Source organism: Trachinotus anak, unplaced genomic scaffold (assembly GCF_046630095.1).
Source record: "Trachinotus anak isolate AG129_WGS33_773 ecotype Australia unplaced genomic scaffold, CSIRO_AGI_Tana_v1 ptg000014l, whole genome shotgun sequence".
NCBI lineage: Eukaryota > Metazoa > Chordata > Actinopteri > Carangiformes > Carangidae > Trachinotus > Trachinotus anak.
In genome coordinates, this window is record NW_027273865.1 from 17,228,816 (window position 1) to 17,246,330 (window position 17,515).

Here is a 17,515-nt window from a genome sequence, read left to right on the forward strand (position 1 = left end):
CAGATCTCAGTAGATTAGTCCAACATCTTTACCTCACTCTCAACGTAATTACCTCAGACCAGTTACACTGATGTGTTCAGTCACTGAAGTGGCTCCAGTGATGAGACAGTGAGGGGAGAGAGAGAGGAAGAGAGATGAGAGAGAGTGTGTGTGTGTGTGTGTGTGTGTGTGTGTGTGTGTGTGCTTCAGTATCTGCATAGCTGTGTGTATATGTCATGTTGGTTGGACTGCAAAGCAGAGCAGAGCAGATGGGTTTATAATGAGGAAACAGAATGATTCTGATAATGATGACCAGATAATTAAGCTGCATCTGAAGGACGGTGGAAGGCGCAGGGAGGGTGGAAGTGGTGTGGTGGATTAAAAAGAGAGAGAGAAAAAGGAGTGAAGGGGGGTTAGGAAGAGCTGGACTCAGCTGTATCATGAGGAAAGGGAGGAGAAGAGGAGCAGAGAAGATGGGATGAGATGAGAGCAGGGAGCTCACAGGCCATTAAAAAATCTTTAAATATCTTTAGCTGAAATATCTACACCGTAGGTCTGTAAAGGTCTTACTTGGAGTTATGTAACCATAAATACATTTCCCTCTTTCATGCTGACCTTCTCTGTTAGGTACTAAACTTAAAGAACATCTGCACTGGAAACATTTCAGGCACATTTTGAACTTGTTTCAAACGCATCTCTCAGAATGGATACACTCATTTATTAATGCTGCTATCCACACAGACTTCACACAGTCTCACAGCTGAACTTCTAATATGCACCAGTCAGAGCTGCTTTTTCTTCTTACTTACTTAATGTGTGCTTTTTCTTGAGCAGTAACTTGCTTGAGAAAGTGTGAAGTCAGGTGTGTGACTTCAGTCTGCAGGGGATTATATAATTAATTCACAAAACATAAAAAAAGAAGAGTTGAAATGCACAAGGGTAAATGGTTGTGGCCAATCTGCAGCTGCAGTCATTATGAGACAGAAAAGCTGAGGTTAAATAAAAATTGAGAAAAGTCAGCAATGGCCAGTTCCTCACAGCAGGAAGATAACACTAATATGGATTAACTTTGCCGGTCCCACAGAGCTGATTTCATTTCTAAAATGGTGGCGTCCTTTTCTGAACTTATTTTTTGTACTTAATTTTGTAAAAGAAAGAGATAATAGGTCCATTAGAAACAAAATATTCAAAGTGTCCGAGATGTTCCGACCTCATTATTCCATCATTCACAAGCAAATAATGTGAGGACTGAAAGTAAAGTTTGTGATGCAAATCTAAATAAAATCAAAAAAGTTTTGACCAATTTTCAAATAATGATTAACTAAGAAAAATACAAAATGTTTTTAACGAAAGCACAGATTCTTTAATTAAGTCACTGAATGTACTTGTAATGTACTGAACTCTGAGCTTGTCATTTTAAAGTTTTATTTATTTATTTTCTCCATCCTTTGAATTCTCTCACTGTTCTGAATTAATGCTGCTCCCAACCCACAAGTCTTTCTAGTAGTATCTAAATAAATATACTGCTTTATCCACGTTTTAAATGGTTTTCTATTAATCAGTGACATCTACCATAGGAAAACTGCACCACGTATTTAACTGGCCTTGATGTGCCACTCAACAGTACTGAGTATAGCACACTTATTATCAATCATCTGTTTTTGTCAAAGTTGCAGAAAGATGTTCAGGTACAGTTTATACAGGCTGCTGTTTAACAAACAAGTCTCATTTGCCGTCTTGTCTGGCAGTGTGTGGTTTAACCTATGCATCTGATTTTGAATACCTAACATTTACCAATTTGCTGCCTGCAGGCACTGTATGTAATATCGGAAGCTTCAAATTGAGTCACAAAACTTGCAGGAGCCAATAGAGAGGCATATAAAAGAAACACAAGAAAGAAACAAGAAAACGAATGGGTGGTGCGGAGTGTGTTGGTTTTCTGTGGTTGTTTCTGCCCCGTTTGAATCATTCAGACCTCTGGGGTTACTTTTTCACACTTTGGTTCTTCTTCTTTTGCTTTTATGTTCAAAGCTAGAATATCAGGGAGGTGGTCGGTAAAAATTCATCTGACACACACACACACACACACACACACACACACACACACACACAAAAACCTCATGGATGCCCTTCTGTCTGCTTTATACTCACACTTTCATTCTGTCTTTCTCCCTCTTTCGTTTGTATTCATGCACGCACACACACACACACACACACACAGTAAGCTCACTGACAGGTCATTTCACCACAATCCAACGTAGCTGGGTGGAGCGATTAGTTGCTAAATATAGAGGCAAGCTGAGCAGCATACCAATGACTTTTAAGATCATACAATTGAGACGAGCAGTGTGATGGTTGAAATGAGGCAACGAGACAGTGCTCTTCAAAGACAGGTTCATTCCTGAGGCTGGTTAATGGGAAGCTTAAAATAGGCTTAAAGAGAAGCTTTTGGAAGAAACTTAATTTCATTGCAGTTTTGCTTTAGCAAGGTCTTGCAAAAGCATTGCAATTCCACAAAAGTGAATGTTATAAATTAGATTGAATCTCTAATTGAATTAAAAAATTGAGAATGTCTTCATGTCCAAAAAAGATCTGAGCATTCAACAAGTACTCCATCAGGTATTCCAAGATGTCAAATATCAGTGCTGCTAATGAGCATTGTGTTGTGTCCACAGTGCACTTTGACATGGTTGTATAGGCAGAGTTGGCCACAGCAATGTCAAATACATCACAAGATGGACTTCTGCTTTTGGGAGGCAGTGTGGATCCTGTATGTATTAGCTACTACCTCATTGGATATTATGGAGCTTTTAAAAATGACAGACTTGCTAGTAATTAACCTAAGTCTTAGGGGATGAAGTCGCATTTAGAAAAGAGTCAGTTAGGGAGGAGTGCCCTGTGTTCTAGCATCAGGTTAGATTCATTCCCTCATTAAATGGTGTTATGACCTTTATTCCACTTGTTCTGTTCCCTACCATACTCTCTTTCTAATACAGTTTTGATGCTACACTGAATGTTGTTTCATCATCCTCCGTTTATGCTCTAATGCCTTTGGCTGCTTATGCAGACATGCTGTGAAGTAAGGCTGTGAAAAATAAACACTGTAATAAGATAGGTCACAGAATATGAAGAGACTGCATGCATTCCATATAAAATTCTGTTTGGACTGCTAAATGCACATTTATGTTGGACTTTGGCTAAAAAACAAAATTGTATAAACAATTCTTAAAAGTATTTCAAGAGGTAATAGGCTGTTTCATAATAGAAACCTGATGTCATATGTCATTCAGGGATTCAAATTTCACCCTCTAGACCGTGCAGCGCTGCATGAGTTGGTTGATGCACGGTAACTCAAATGAACAGGGGTTGTGTGTGAAGAGGGAAGATGTGTTTCAACACTGTTAACTGAAGAGCATAATTTAGCATTTCAATGGGCACAAAATTTCCCCTTCTATTAATTGAGGACATGAATAAAGTAATTTTAGGTTACAAATTATAAATATGAGGTTATGAATTATTACTTTGAGAATAGAAATGATTTTTTCCTTCCCATAAGACCTGCCAGGCTTCAAAGACTGTTCAGTTACTGGTGGGATTTTTTAACAACAGACATACAACATTTAAAGATGGAATCACAGAGGTTTATAAAAGCTACTTTGCAAAACTTTACTAAGATTTTAGAACCTCATTGAAGCCAGAAGCACCTGCAACAAGGGAATTAAATATAACTGCAGCAGCATCATATCATACCACAGAATATCCTCATGTATTTTTGTTTTGATAGTAAGCTGCAGAACAAAGAGTTGAGCATTAAAGCCCTCAAAACTAGAAGGAAAGACAATGAAATAAAAAAATCTAATTAACACGGTACTGTCACTGCTAGAATGTATGTGTCTTGCTTGTATTTTCGTAGTGTGTGTGTGTGTGTGTGTGTGTGTGTGTGTGTGTGTGTGGTGGTGGTGGTGGTGGTTGGGGGGGGGGGTAATTACTACTTTTAATGTCAAAATCAGCCTGTGTGTGTCTGCTTGTGTGCCACCAGGCAAACTACAGCAGTGACATGTGCACATTGTGGCCACCGACTTGAACGAGCGCGCATAAAGACAGGCTGCATATTACTGCTGTCATCGTTTGTTGAGACGAGTCGTCGGGATGTGTGTGAGGAAAAAATTACATGGCGAACATCTTTATTATTGCCATTAATAGCTTTTGGTGATCCATGTGCATTCACCTATGTGCAGGATGCCATGTTGAGTGTCTGCAAAAATGATCTGCTGTCCTGGTGCTGTGTCACATTGCTGTTTCATGTCTCAGTGATGAGACGCCTTTGGGCCTGTGAGTAATGATTTTCTAATAACCTGCAGCTTGTTAGCTCAGCTGGCTGGAAAACTGACTGCCAAAGTGTCTGCATCCTGTTTGATGTGTGCGTGTGTGTGTCTGTGTGTGTGTCTTTGTATACTCCCTACTACAACATCAAGTACGGAGTGTCAGTTTCAATTTGATAGTACTTTGATCCATATTGGTTGAATTGTTAAAAAAGTGACATAATTTTTGCATCAGCGCCCACATTTTGAGGTGCCACAAGTATTTTCAGTCAGGCATTGGAAATTTCTATCATGTTCTGACTTCTAGGTTTCCTGCTTGCCATGAATGTAACTGGGGTCTTGATATCTTACTCTAAAACAGCTCTTACTGTAGAGCTTTCGATTTCTCTCGAGATAGCTAAAAAGAAATAGAGAAAAAAAAAGAGAGCAGACACAGTATGATCGGAGTACTCTTGGAAGTATCCTATTGGGGTTAGAGACTGTGTGGAGGTGAATTGTCGGGGGGGTTGAGAGCAGCACATCCCCACTTTAGAAGAGAGTAGGTTTAGACGTTGAGAATCTGACTATGGTTTTCCTCATTTGTGCAGATAAGTAACACAGGCAGCAGGTAATCTACTTTTTGTATTTTCTTTTGTCTTTAACTATCGCAGAAAGAAGATTTGGTTTGGTTTACACAGCCTCTTCGTAAAGCATGAACAAAATAGTGTATTAAATGTTCAGTGTGCAGTTATGGACAAGCAGAAGTGCATCAGCTGCAACAAAAAAATGCCATTGAAAAAGGCAGAAATAATCTAGTGTTTAACCATGTATTCATGGGAAGTCCACTTTGGTCCAGACTGAAATATCACAGCGAATTGCCATAAACTTTTGAATTATAATCACAATCATTCACACGTGTCTGTACTTTGTTCTGTCACGATGTTAAGCGTTTTGACTCAGGAAAAGGTTCATCTGTTTTAATGGATCGCAGTGGTCCATCTGGGGTACAGTGGGTTACAACAGGACTAGATGTGCAGCCTGTATGCAATTAATACCACTAAAATGTATGGATATCCCTAAAAAAAAATCATGCACTAACCCTTGTTCTGTTTCTCTGTTTTCTTCCTCAGGTCTTTGGATCCATCTCCTGAGGTCATCGTCTTTTCAGTCCATCTCCTGTCACCACAGTTAACCTTCATGTTGAGTCTTAAGAAATAACAGCACACCAGATAGAGGTAGGCAAAGCCTTACATCCAGTTTGAACTCTACTACTTTTTTGTCCTATATGAATTTAAAACTGCCCTAATAGAGGGATGCAAAGTACACACTACTGTGAGGTATGATGTTGTTGTTTCTTTTCAATTACATCTGAAACATATATAAACAGTTATTGGCAATTACGTTTAATAAAACTGTAATGATCCCCTTTGGGAAATTAGATAAGTGTAGGATATTAAATTAAGTTTTGAGTCATTTAAATGCACTCGTGCATGCTTAACACACTTTTGGGACACTAACTAGAATCGTGTTGATTTGTAGAAGACGATTCAGCCTCAACAGCTTTTCAAATGTCTGTCTTTTACCTGTGGTATTTACATGTGTGTTACATAAATGGCAATAAGTTAAAGTAATTAAGTGTGTGTAAGTAAAACCTGTGCACCTGTGTGTATGTGTGTGAGAGTAAGTGGGAGAAAAATGTATGCATGTGCCTGCTACTGAATGCACCGTAGTAAAATTTGTTTGAGTGCACTTATTCACATGTGAATGTAAATGTGTTTCAGTGTGTGTATGTGTGCATGTGTCTGATGAAAGCAGTGCTGTGACATATTAGCAGGCCTGTAACAGCGGACCCGACAGGTCTGCAGGCAGGCGGCTAATCCAAGCAGAGACAGTGGCTGATACTGGAGAGATAGATGGATGGATGTAAATCAAGGAGGGATAATTGTTATTGTACAACACTTAAATCCTCAGTTGTCACACTTTCCTTCTGTTGTCTGAACTGAAATTGCATTTTAAATTTTTATAACCATGTCTTTGCTGGGAGTTCATACGTACTGTACGAGTATGCCAATAGCAATGTTAATCTGTTAAACTTTCCCTTTGTTTGGTAGACATAGGGGTGTAAAGAAACATATACTCTGAAAGCCTCAGCTCACTAGTCATCCAGTTTGATCCATCAGACTCAGACTTGTCATTTGAAATGCACAAGTGACCCAGAAAGTTCTCATCTGAAATGACATCTTTGAAGACAGCACATTTCGCTGTCTTACAGATCTGCAGATCTGCACTGCACTGTGTATACAGTGACTTTTAAAGGCTTAGATTAGGTTCTTGAGCTGTTATCTTGTATAAAGGCCATTAAGTTATAATCCTTTTGGGAGTAAAGTTCAACAGTTTCAGAAGTATTTGACCAGGTATGGCCAAATTTAAACTTTAATAAAGCAGCTGGGTTTGTAGCCAAGGCAGGGTTGGACAGATATTGGAGATTCTGGCTTAACTCTATCGACTGCTGGGAACAAAGGTCAGAAACAACTAAATACCAGATACTGAGACCAACATGTGCCATCAGTCAAACTATAAAGAGAAACTGGAGACCTGCAATGATCCACTTTACATGGAAACCCTCAACCCCAGGTGCTCTGTTACCTCTTCCCTTTCTACTGCTTTTGATTTTGTTGTTTTTCCCGGAGCACAGAGGGTTTTCTTTATTTGGTTTTCTTTCTGTTGGAAGTGTCATCAGTATGTGGCCACTGGCTGCTGCCCAGAGAATGGTCATGAAGAGAGATTACACAATTAGTTAATACCATAACACTTCTCCAAACGTTTTCTGGCAGTGTAGGTGAACTATTTTCTGTGGCACTTTTGGCCAGTAATATTTTCTGTTATTGCTTTATCGCCCTTTTTGATAGTTTTGTTTTGCGTTTGCACCATTTTAGGTCCTTTCCCAGAGACCTCTTGTTACTGCATGCTGTAGACAAACTACTTTATTTTTTCTCTGCGGTTTGGTCACCAAAACAGACATGTGCACATTTGCTGTGTGTGATTATGGTGTTTCAGATTGAAGTAACCCTTGTAGAGTTAACACAACTTCCACAAGTTCAAAAGTAAAATCCTAAAGCTATTCTAAGAGCATCCCTTGTCTGACCTTTTACTTTAGCAAAGTGCTGGTGCTCCTTTACATTATTCTCAGTTTTACATGGTCAGCTAACTGGGATTTGAATAAGAACTGTTTATACACTAGAAGAGTCAGCGATTTCCTGAATGCAGCACTCTTCTAATAGTCCTTTGGGTCATAATTGTTGCATTGTCTAACATGAAGCCTATTTAGATTAAAGGCTGTTTCTTTAGCCTATTGCTCATGTTCCATTGTGTGTAAATCCATATTACACTGCACGCCACAAACCCTCTATCCTGAAGTGAGCATATGTGGACGAGATGTGTGTGTAAACTACGGCAGAGTCAGAAGAGGTTCTATGAAGTGAAGTGTAATTCCGCTACAGAAGCTCTGTCCTGTCAGAGTATTACAGCATATTAACTCTGGCTTACACACCATTTTAGAAGAGGTTTGAAAAGTGATTTAATTTCAGAGGTTGCAGAACAATATGTACCACTATCCTGTTTTCTTCTTGCTTGCATCCTTCCCTGCCTTCCTCACACTGTTATATTTTCTGCCAGCACCCAGGAGGAACATCTGCCATGAGCAGTTTATTGCAGTCAAATAAATGGCGAAAGAGTTTGAGATATTTTGTATTTCAGTATGTTTGTTTTTTACTGAGCAGAGAGGCAAAACAGTCTCTGCAACGGCTAAAAATAAGATGTGGAAATGCTCCAACACTGATGGATACAACTTCAGATGAGGCATTTCTGACTTTAAAATAACTTTTCCGAGAGTTTACAATTAGACATCGAGTCAGATAACTAACTTCTTATCTGAGTAATGATTTCTAAGATTACTCAAGTTGGCTTCTTTGAACTATGCGATATCTGTTACAATTCAGTCTATTTTTATGTCTTTATCCTCTTGTGAAATCTTCATAGAATACAAATCTGAAAAGAATAAAGTGTGCAGTGTGGTATCAGAGAACTTTCAGCTTATCTTAAGATTAGTTATCTTGGAAATTGAAGGGGATTGATGTGAGAGAATTGGATATTTGAAGTCTACATCTCTAGAGCTAAAGATGAACAAGTTCACAAAGCCTAGAACGATTGCAGTAGGTCACATTGATTCCTGTGTGTGCGTTAGTGTGATGCCAGCCCTTCGGGAAGTCCTTTTACACAGAATTTGAGAAAGAACAATTGTCAGCAATGTCCCCGGAAACATTTCTGTTGTGTTGAAGTAGCCCAGCTCCATTGCATTTCTGCACAATATGCTTCTAAGTGCAGCACATGTGTTGTCATATTGGTGAATGTGTTTTTACTTGTTTTGTGGTTCCTCAGTTTGCTTTTGTTGTCAAGGTACAATAGGTGGACATAAGAGGTCCCTTATTTTACACTTTATCTGTGTTCCGTTGGAAATTTTCATATCTATAAGAAGATATATTTGTGGTTTTAAGTAAAAACCATCTCAATGTAGTTTTACATCTCCTCTCTCAGGTCTCTCTGTGGAGCTCTTGCAACAATAGGTCAATGGGCCAATCAGGAGACAGAGTCAATGTTTTATGAGTGATTGAATAAAAATAGAGCAGATTTCAAGTAAACATTCAAAGAAACCAAATCCTGCAAGGCTTGATGGTGGGTCCAGGTGGGACATGCTGGGGGCCTTGACGGGAACAATCCTTTACTGCACACCTGTACAGTATGTAGGTTATGTAAGTGATATTACTGACATAGAAACACCTTTTCTTAAATCAAGGCTAGAAAAGCTCTGAAGTACACATCATACATTAAGTGTTGCTTATTTAATGTAATGAGTTGACATCCTGCCTGTGAGAAACTGCTGAATGCATCTTCACTTGTTCTAATTCAGTGCTATTTAATTTGGGATTCTGCCTCCAATTAACAAGGTAGACTAAGCGTGGGAACAGGAGTGTTGTATTTTCCATCCTCTTTCCACACATCCCCAGGTGCAAACACTCACTCTACTTCTATGACAGTTCTCAGCCATCTAGGTAATTGCTCTGATGTTTTCAGGGACACTAAACCAACTGACCATATGGCATTATTGCATGGTCATCTTATATATGTGAAGTGCCAAAAGAGCTGAGATTTTCAACAAACAGCACCCACTAACCTGCCCCTCTAAAACACTGCACTCCTAAAAACAGTCAGAACAACACTGTACATAGTCCTTTAGATCAAAAGTGCAATTGAACACCACTCACTGCAACTCATGTCTGTTGATTTAATGTCCTCTCTAGTTTGGCAGTCATGGTAAGAGCAGGCCACTTCAGTGTCTTCAAAAACAAGAAGTAAACTTTGAGTCATACTAAAACTTGTCTACCTCTGTGGATGTGAACTGGAAACATTACGTTCATAATCTTGGGAGGATCTCTGAACAAGGCAGTTAAGCATATCTGCCTCATCAGCCTGTGCACATTATGGCAAATTACCAAATGTGGTGTTTCTTGCTGTTCACAAATCTGTAATTTTGCTTGTGAAAACATGCCAGAGTCAATTTTTTTGGAGTATGCAGCTGGTCCTCAGTGTTGACCATTCGTGTGTTGAACGACATGCTCACGCGAACACTTCACCAGTCAGTATAGAACTGATGAAACCCCTTGTATCTGTGTCTTAACGACTACAAGACAATTAATGTTGAATTACTGCTGCCAGACAGACACACACACAGACACACACAAATTTATTATTTCTGATGCCTTTGCCTACAGATAGAAATGTTATTTAACGAACAGGTGCAAGAGCCTGGAACAGCAGTTTTCCTGTCAGCTGAAGCCTGCCTCAGACTCCACACCTGAACAGCTCTCACTTTGCAAAATGTGATTATGGGCACTCCCACTGTAAGCTGCTGTATCAGTAACACAAACATCAATTTAATGCAGCCCGCATGCACAACTTGCAGAAAATTACAAACAGTATATTAGGATTTTGATGAGTGGTTTTCATCAGTGGAGAAAATAGAAGATAAAATGCAGACATGCAAAGAGTTATCAAGTTTTCTATACACAAGACCGTATCTGTCTTAGGTTTAACAACGTTGACATTATATTTCTAGTGGATTCACTCCTGCCCCCATAATGTAGGTTAATTAGTAAATGTAATGTGATTTATTCTTAGAGTTAGCAGCGAGAGGCCTGTTGTTGTTTTCAGTTGTGAGTGAACTATATTGCTGAACAAAATGCTGTTTTTAAAGTTTACTCCTGTTTCATCATTTCAAAGTTTTTCCACCACTGAAATAAAGGTGCCGCCTCATTTGTGATCTCACATACTACAAACACACCAGCCAAACTGGGAATTAGATTACACTTAAAAGAACTGACATCTTTGAAGAAACAGAGAGCTGACATAACCTTTTACATCTTAACCCGCATGAACAAAGTTACTTACAATGCCTACTGAATACAAAACAAAGGGGCCAAATCCTGCTCTCTAGTTCAAACAGAGTTGAAAAATAGTTCTCATTGTTCTACACAGTGTATTAGAATTTATGCTGGAACTGCAAAATGCAACTGTCAGCAGGAAATATTCAATTTAAAGTTGTGTTCTATACTGTATGCTGCATTGAAAACATAATCAGTGTTCCAAATAAGATAAAGTATAAGGGCATCACAAACTACAACACAAACAAAACTGTTTTTACAGGTCTTTGCTGGAAATGAAAACTATAGTGTTGGTGCCCATATGTAAAACAAAGAGCTGTAAGCAGGAGGAGATCAAATAAATCACATCCCATTTGGAAGAGACAGCCATAGGAGTTAACAGATCTAAAGTTTGATGGATCAAAATACTTCACACGTATGCATGTCAGTAAAGCCTTAAGCCAGTTGGAAAGTTCTGTATTCACAGAGGTGGTTCCTTGATGGTGCAGCCGGAGGAGAGCTAATGCAGCCACCTTGCTCCTGCAAGTTTTAAAGTCATGTGACACGGTGGTGTTCAGAAGAGCTGGCAAAAGTTGCACAACATTTTCAACCTGCATGTATTATTTTAAGTCCAGTATGCGTGACGCTAATTCAACACTGCATTAAGCTGAATGAGCCTGTTGCCTGGGTGTCACCTCTGGGTGTGACAGTTTATTAGACTCCCTCATATGTGTGCTCAAACCAAAAGTAACACTGTAATGATGGTATTACAAAATCATATCATAGCAAAACGTGACACCGCCCACGCCTCATACATCAGCATATGGTGAGACAGCATAACTCTTTTATCATTGTGACAGCACATTAAAAAAAATATGTAAATATCTCATGTCCTTCAGCACTGCTACAATAATATTATGATGGCTTTAGGGGTGCACTATATTTTTTATTGTTATATACTTTACTAAAAACATTTTTTTAAAATGCAAATGTCAGAGTAAGTCAAGATTAATGACCACACCTTGGGTAGCCTTGTAAAAACATTGCTCACACTATAATTGTGGTAGACTATTTGTGCTGTTTCCCTTACCATCATTAAATGCCATGATTGGCAGTGAAACATTGATTTGTACAGGAAGAAAAAGAATGTGCAACTCTAATGACTGTTTTTGCCATTCCATGAGACATTTCACGTCTCATCCTGTTATTGTCAAACACCAGACCCCATATCAGTATATTATCTAAACTCTTGATCTAAGATTTGACATAAACACATAAACATTCTAACAAATTCAGTTATTTCACTGCCACTCTGAAAGCACAGTAAACATCTCAATATCTAGTATCTTATTTGGTACTTTAGGTATGTATTTATTTTGTACAATCTATACATACAAAAACAGAAATGCATTTTGTTATATTCATAGAAATACTGGCCATGTTTTGTATCTAATCGTGTCAAAACAATGCTCTCGGTCTGATCAGGGATGAGTGGGAATTAGAGTTGGTGCAGGACGATCCCACTAAAACCCATCTGGAGACACAATCACACGTGGCCTGTGTTACACTTTATAACTATGATGATTTGTACAACAATACATGAACTAGAACAACCGACACGTGATATTGTAGTTCTTTTTTCGCTTTCCTCTGAATAAGTCAGTAGCTATAGACAGTGAGAGACTAGAATTGAGACTGGACAATAGTAACTACAACACCAGACACATTTTAACTCTGTTAATCATGTAAAAAGAGTCAGCAGCAGTCCACTAATGGCTGCCTCTGTGTTTAAACTAACACTTAAATGGTAAATGGATGGATGGAGCCATGGGACTGAACTAAATGTAGTTTGCTGGGGAGGCAAACAGGAGTGATCACAGTAGGGCAGAGTTGTGTAAACCATCTGGTGTTATTGGATTGTTTAGACTTTGTCAACCAATTAAATCTTTATTCATTTACGTCAATCAAAATATATTGGTTTTAAAAGTTCATTATTGCTGTATTATTCCAAAATGCTTATGTGCACATGTGATTTACCTGCAGGATTACTCAGACTTAGTTGCTCCTTTCATGCTAAAATCCTTTGTGAACTAGGCTACTCTCAAACCAAAAACCTAAAACCCTTTTTTTTTAGGACTTCCTTCTAACTCAGCCACTTAGAGGCCATGTTTAGCCTTAGGGTGTTTAGTGAATACAGCCGCAGGATGGTGGAACTGAGTGTTGGTAAAGAAGAATTATATCCATTCTGATCAGGATCAAAAACAGTGATTCACTGACAGAATTCTTGTTACGTGATTAGCTGAAACAATGAATTTGTGTTGTGCTGAGACTAAAGCGAGCTTGTCAAGTCAACAGGAATATCCTTCATATTCTATGTTTTCAATTGCACTGTTGTCTGTATGTTTGAAAATGACTTGAGTATAATCCCTCTAAAGGAGACTGCATCTGCAGATAGATACTTTTGATCTCAGCTGCTTCACGGGGCAACGTCTTGAAGTAGGGGTATCATCTCTGGAATGATGATGAAGAGTTCCTCTTCTTTCATGAGGTGGAGGCTTTTGTGCAATGCTGCTTCACTGGACGTGCAGAGAGTGTCATATTTCCTTTCTTTTCAGAGAGCAGGCTCTGCTTTGCTACTGTATAATATTTACCCTGGAATAAACCATCATGCATGTTAGCTGGAGTGTCTGAGTTCACCTGCCTTCATCCTGCTGTGTGTTTATTCTGCATCATGCCACAGCCTATCTCACACAATCCTCTCTATCCAGATGTGTGTCAGGCCACCCCACTGAGCTGTGACCTTCATTCAATGGCATCTCAAGGTGTGCCTCGCGTTTCGCCTTTGTACACACTCACAGGTGTGAATATACAACATGCCAGCACATCCCATGGCAAAGGTAAATAATTTAATAGATTTCCCACGGAAAGACCCTAGATAAATAGAGAATCTAAATATTCTATTGAAGTTGAGAACCATGACAGCCATGTAATTCCCTAAGCTGCCTCTGAAAGCCATAATATTCATATTTCTTCATAGCAATAAAACCATATTACCATATGAAGGCCATAGGATAATATTATTATCAGCCGGCTCTCTGTGTGTGCCTCTCCAGTGGCAGGGATCAGTTCAAAGCACAGCCCAAAGCATGAGTGCATGTGTGTGTGAGAGAAAGATAGTGTGTGTATATGTGTGTGTGTGTGTGTGTTTGTATCTGTAACTGAGTGTGTGTGATCAGTTCCCTGAAGCGACAGCTGCACGCCGAGTTCCTGAATGGAGAAGGCTTCTCTGTGATGACTACTAAGTGGCACACACGTCTCTCTAACCTCTTTTCTCCTCTCCTTTCTACTTTCCTGTCCTTAATCTTTTGTGTTTTCCTTTTCTCCCCTCTATTCCATGGTTGTACACTGATCTGGCTCTTATTCCCGCCATGTTTCTGTTGTTCTCGCCTCTACTTATTTCCACCTTCTCAGTTATATACTACTTCTCACGTCCCTTTTTTGCATTTTTTCTGCAATATTATTACTCTCCAATCACCATAATCACCAAATCTAAACTGCTTGCTGCGCTGCACGCTCTGCAAAATGAGATGCATCTGTCACAGCTAAACCTGTATAAAACCTTGAATAAGAGCAGGAGAGAGAGGGGAAGGAAGGCAAGAAAGGATAGAAGAAAACATAAAAGGAATTAAGGAAGGGAAATAAAGGATAGTAGGAAGAATGAAAAGTGATTAATGAAGAGACCATTAAGGAGGGGCAAAGTGAGTAAGAACAGAGGGAAACCTGATGGAAAAGAAAGGGTCTATATTTAGTAGTGTTTCAGATTGAGAAGCGTTTGATGTCAGAGCCCCATTAGCTACGCTGGTGAGTATTTGGAGAGATCTTGCTGTATAAACAAAGTGTGTGAGAGTGTGTGTAAGCGAGAGAGAGATGGATGGAGAGAAGCATAAGAGAAGAACTGTGCATTAGTGTGCTTCATGGTCCTTTCAAGGATTCTGAACCTCAAGGCCACAGAATGAGAAACATAAAAAAAAAAGCACAGATATAAAGATGGTAGAAAAACACCACACTGGACCAGAGGACCACATTTGTTTTCTTTCCTGCTTCACTGGCTTTATTAAAATCTACCTGCTAACATCTTGCAAGTCGGCTCTTTGGAGTTTATCATTTCTCAAGGTCGACTTGGCGGTCATTGATCAAACTGCTTCTAGATCTTCATATCTGCTTGATTCCCTTGGTTGCTGTTACAGTGCAGTTGTTAGGAATAGAAATGACCTCTGACTGACAGGGGAGAGGACATTGCGAAATTAGGAGCTTTTAGTTTGTAAATTCCAGAATTTTGAGAAACAAAAATAGGTTTTATGCTTGGGAAAGCAGTCATGTCTTGCAGCCACAGACTGGTACTTGGCTCAACTCCACCAGAAGACCCCAAAGAAATTAAGCATAAAAAGAGTGGAGGGAGTCAGGAGAGTGGATAACCAGTGTGCCCAGTTTGAATGTACAAGGGGGTCATTGTTGCACATCAAACTCTCTCTGACTATGGTAGCTAATAAAAACCCTGCAAGTAAAATTCTTCCATTACAAAAAGCACACATGCCATTAAGCAGCACAGAAATGTCATGATGTGGCAGTAACATGAATATGTGGAGATGAATTAATTCAGGTTTTTATGTGCCAAAATGTCAGAAAGTATGAAACAAAAGAGTGTAAATACTATGTGTCTGCTTTTATAATGTAAAAATCCTTTTACACTAATGCAGGAAAAAAAAACAAACAAAAAAAACTACAGACAAACAGAAGGTTGGAGCTACACACAGCAACAGGCAGAGCTTTATGTTACACAGGTATAAAAATAGAGTTATTGATGTTTGGAGCTGACAGTTATACCGTACAGGAAGTGAAGTTACTGTATCCCTCTATCAGAGCAGAAAGATGAGAATAATGTAACAGGGACTGTCCCAATTACACAAAGCAATGATGACATGTATAGTTAATGCAGCGAGGTAGAGAGAGGGAGTGGTAGGTGTGTGTTAAATATCATGTTGGACCACTGAAAGAGGAGGAGAGCATAGAAAAGAGAGAGAGCAGCAGGGAGTGTGTGTGTGTGTGTGTGTGTGTGTGTGTGTGTGTGTGTGTGTGTGTGTGTGTGTGTGGCTAGTGTTACACTAAACCAGGGGCAGTGGTTAGTATTGCAATGGAGTGCAGCGCAACAAGCATTGATGCAGCATGCCAGCAAGCCACAATCACCTCATTATCTACTGTACTGACAGGGACAGGACAGAGTGTTAGAAAGAAGATACAGCGAGGGACAGAGAGGAGGACCACAGGCAGAGAAAAAAACAGAAGATGACAATGACACAAGAGGAGAACAAGATTAATAGATGGAAAGAAACAAAATTGGAGACAGAGTGTGAAACAGCAAGAAACTGATGCAAATAGAGAGAGGGGAGATGGAAGCAGAGGAGTCATGTAACAAAGACCCATTAGCAAATGTCTGGTTTTCTCCCCTGCTCAGATCTATGAAAGACAGCGTGTGTGTGTGTGGCTCAGATCCCAGCGGTGTATCAGTTCCACATTGGAGGTGAAAGTTAGTCAGGGTAACTGTGTGTATCATCACCTGTGTGTCTATGTGGAAGTTTGTATTTGAGGGGTAGCTTTTTGCCGGCATGAAGGATGCACAGAGGCAGAGGAAAACTTTGACCCGCTAATCGATAAACAAACTAACATTGATGTGATCTGAATATTGCTTCACAAGCAAAAACTTCCAACACTGCCACCAACAACATCAAATGTACTCACAAGTCCTTTTTAAAAAAAAAAAATTTGACTACTGTACACTGGGGTCTCTGTTTAACGCCACAAAATCAGCTACAACACCAGCAATGCAACAACAGAAGTATTTGTAACACGAGGAACACAACAACAGTGTAATTATATTTTTCTGACATTTTAGCTGTCCCTGAGCTTCCATTCTTCTGTGTAAGTCAGCGGCAATTACAACTTTTACAAGGCTATCCTGAGAGTCCCTCTCATGAAAATGAAATAATCTATGTTGTTTACTTACACTGCTTTGACCAAAGTCCTCATGTTTCCGGCTGACAGAATAACACACGTCTTCACAGCACGTCTTCCCTCAAATGTAGCTTGAAAAGACTGCCAAATAAAGGGTTCATTCGACTGTGAAATTGTCAGCTTTTCTAGGACAGTTTTCTTATGCTTGCATTACTTTTTGTTACATGTAGAGTATTTCTTCTTTTCCTCGAGGCTCCCGTTAATTGTCTCGAGTATGCCATGCATCCAGAAATATTTATCTTTATGGATTTCTTGTCTTTTCTTTTTCTTGGGCACTTTATGAAAAGTTATTACAACAACTTGCATTCTGCAGTCATGCTGAAGTTTCACTGAGACAGATAAAAGTAGCAGGTATATTTCAGTTGGTTGGAGGTTGCTGCCATCTCAGATTCTGTCAAACAAATTGTAGAGTAATTGTATAGTCCTTATATTATACTATAGAAATCTATCTTCATCTTCTGATACCAAAGCCATGCAGTGTTAGAATTGTATCAAATCTATATTTAAAAGCACAGTTGCAGTTCCACTTTGATTAATGCCCGCTGGCCCATTCATAACAGCTTCCAACATAAGTTCATTCATGGGTCACTGTTTTGGCCTACATGGGTGATAAGTGTAGTGACAGGTGTACATAATGAAGGCAGAGTCTGCATGTGGCCGAGTCTGGAGAATAAAAGCAGAGGGCGAGAA

The 17,515-nt window shown here is 39.3% G+C and overlaps 1 protein-coding gene across 2 annotated transcripts in view; it reads left to right on the plus strand.

Annotated features, from left to right (window-relative positions):
• The window catches only part of LOC139631550 (leucine-rich repeat and fibronectin type III domain-containing protein 1-like protein), a 166,353-nt gene that overhangs the window by 63,627 nt on the left and 85,211 nt on the right, over positions 1–17,515 (plus strand). For both annotated transcript variants that reach the window (XM_071495789.1, XM_071495790.1), the window contains exon 2: positions 5,411–5,515. The gene's annotated coding sequence lies outside the window, so the exon portion shown is untranslated. The remainder of the gene's footprint in view (positions 1–5,410; positions 5,516–17,515) is intronic.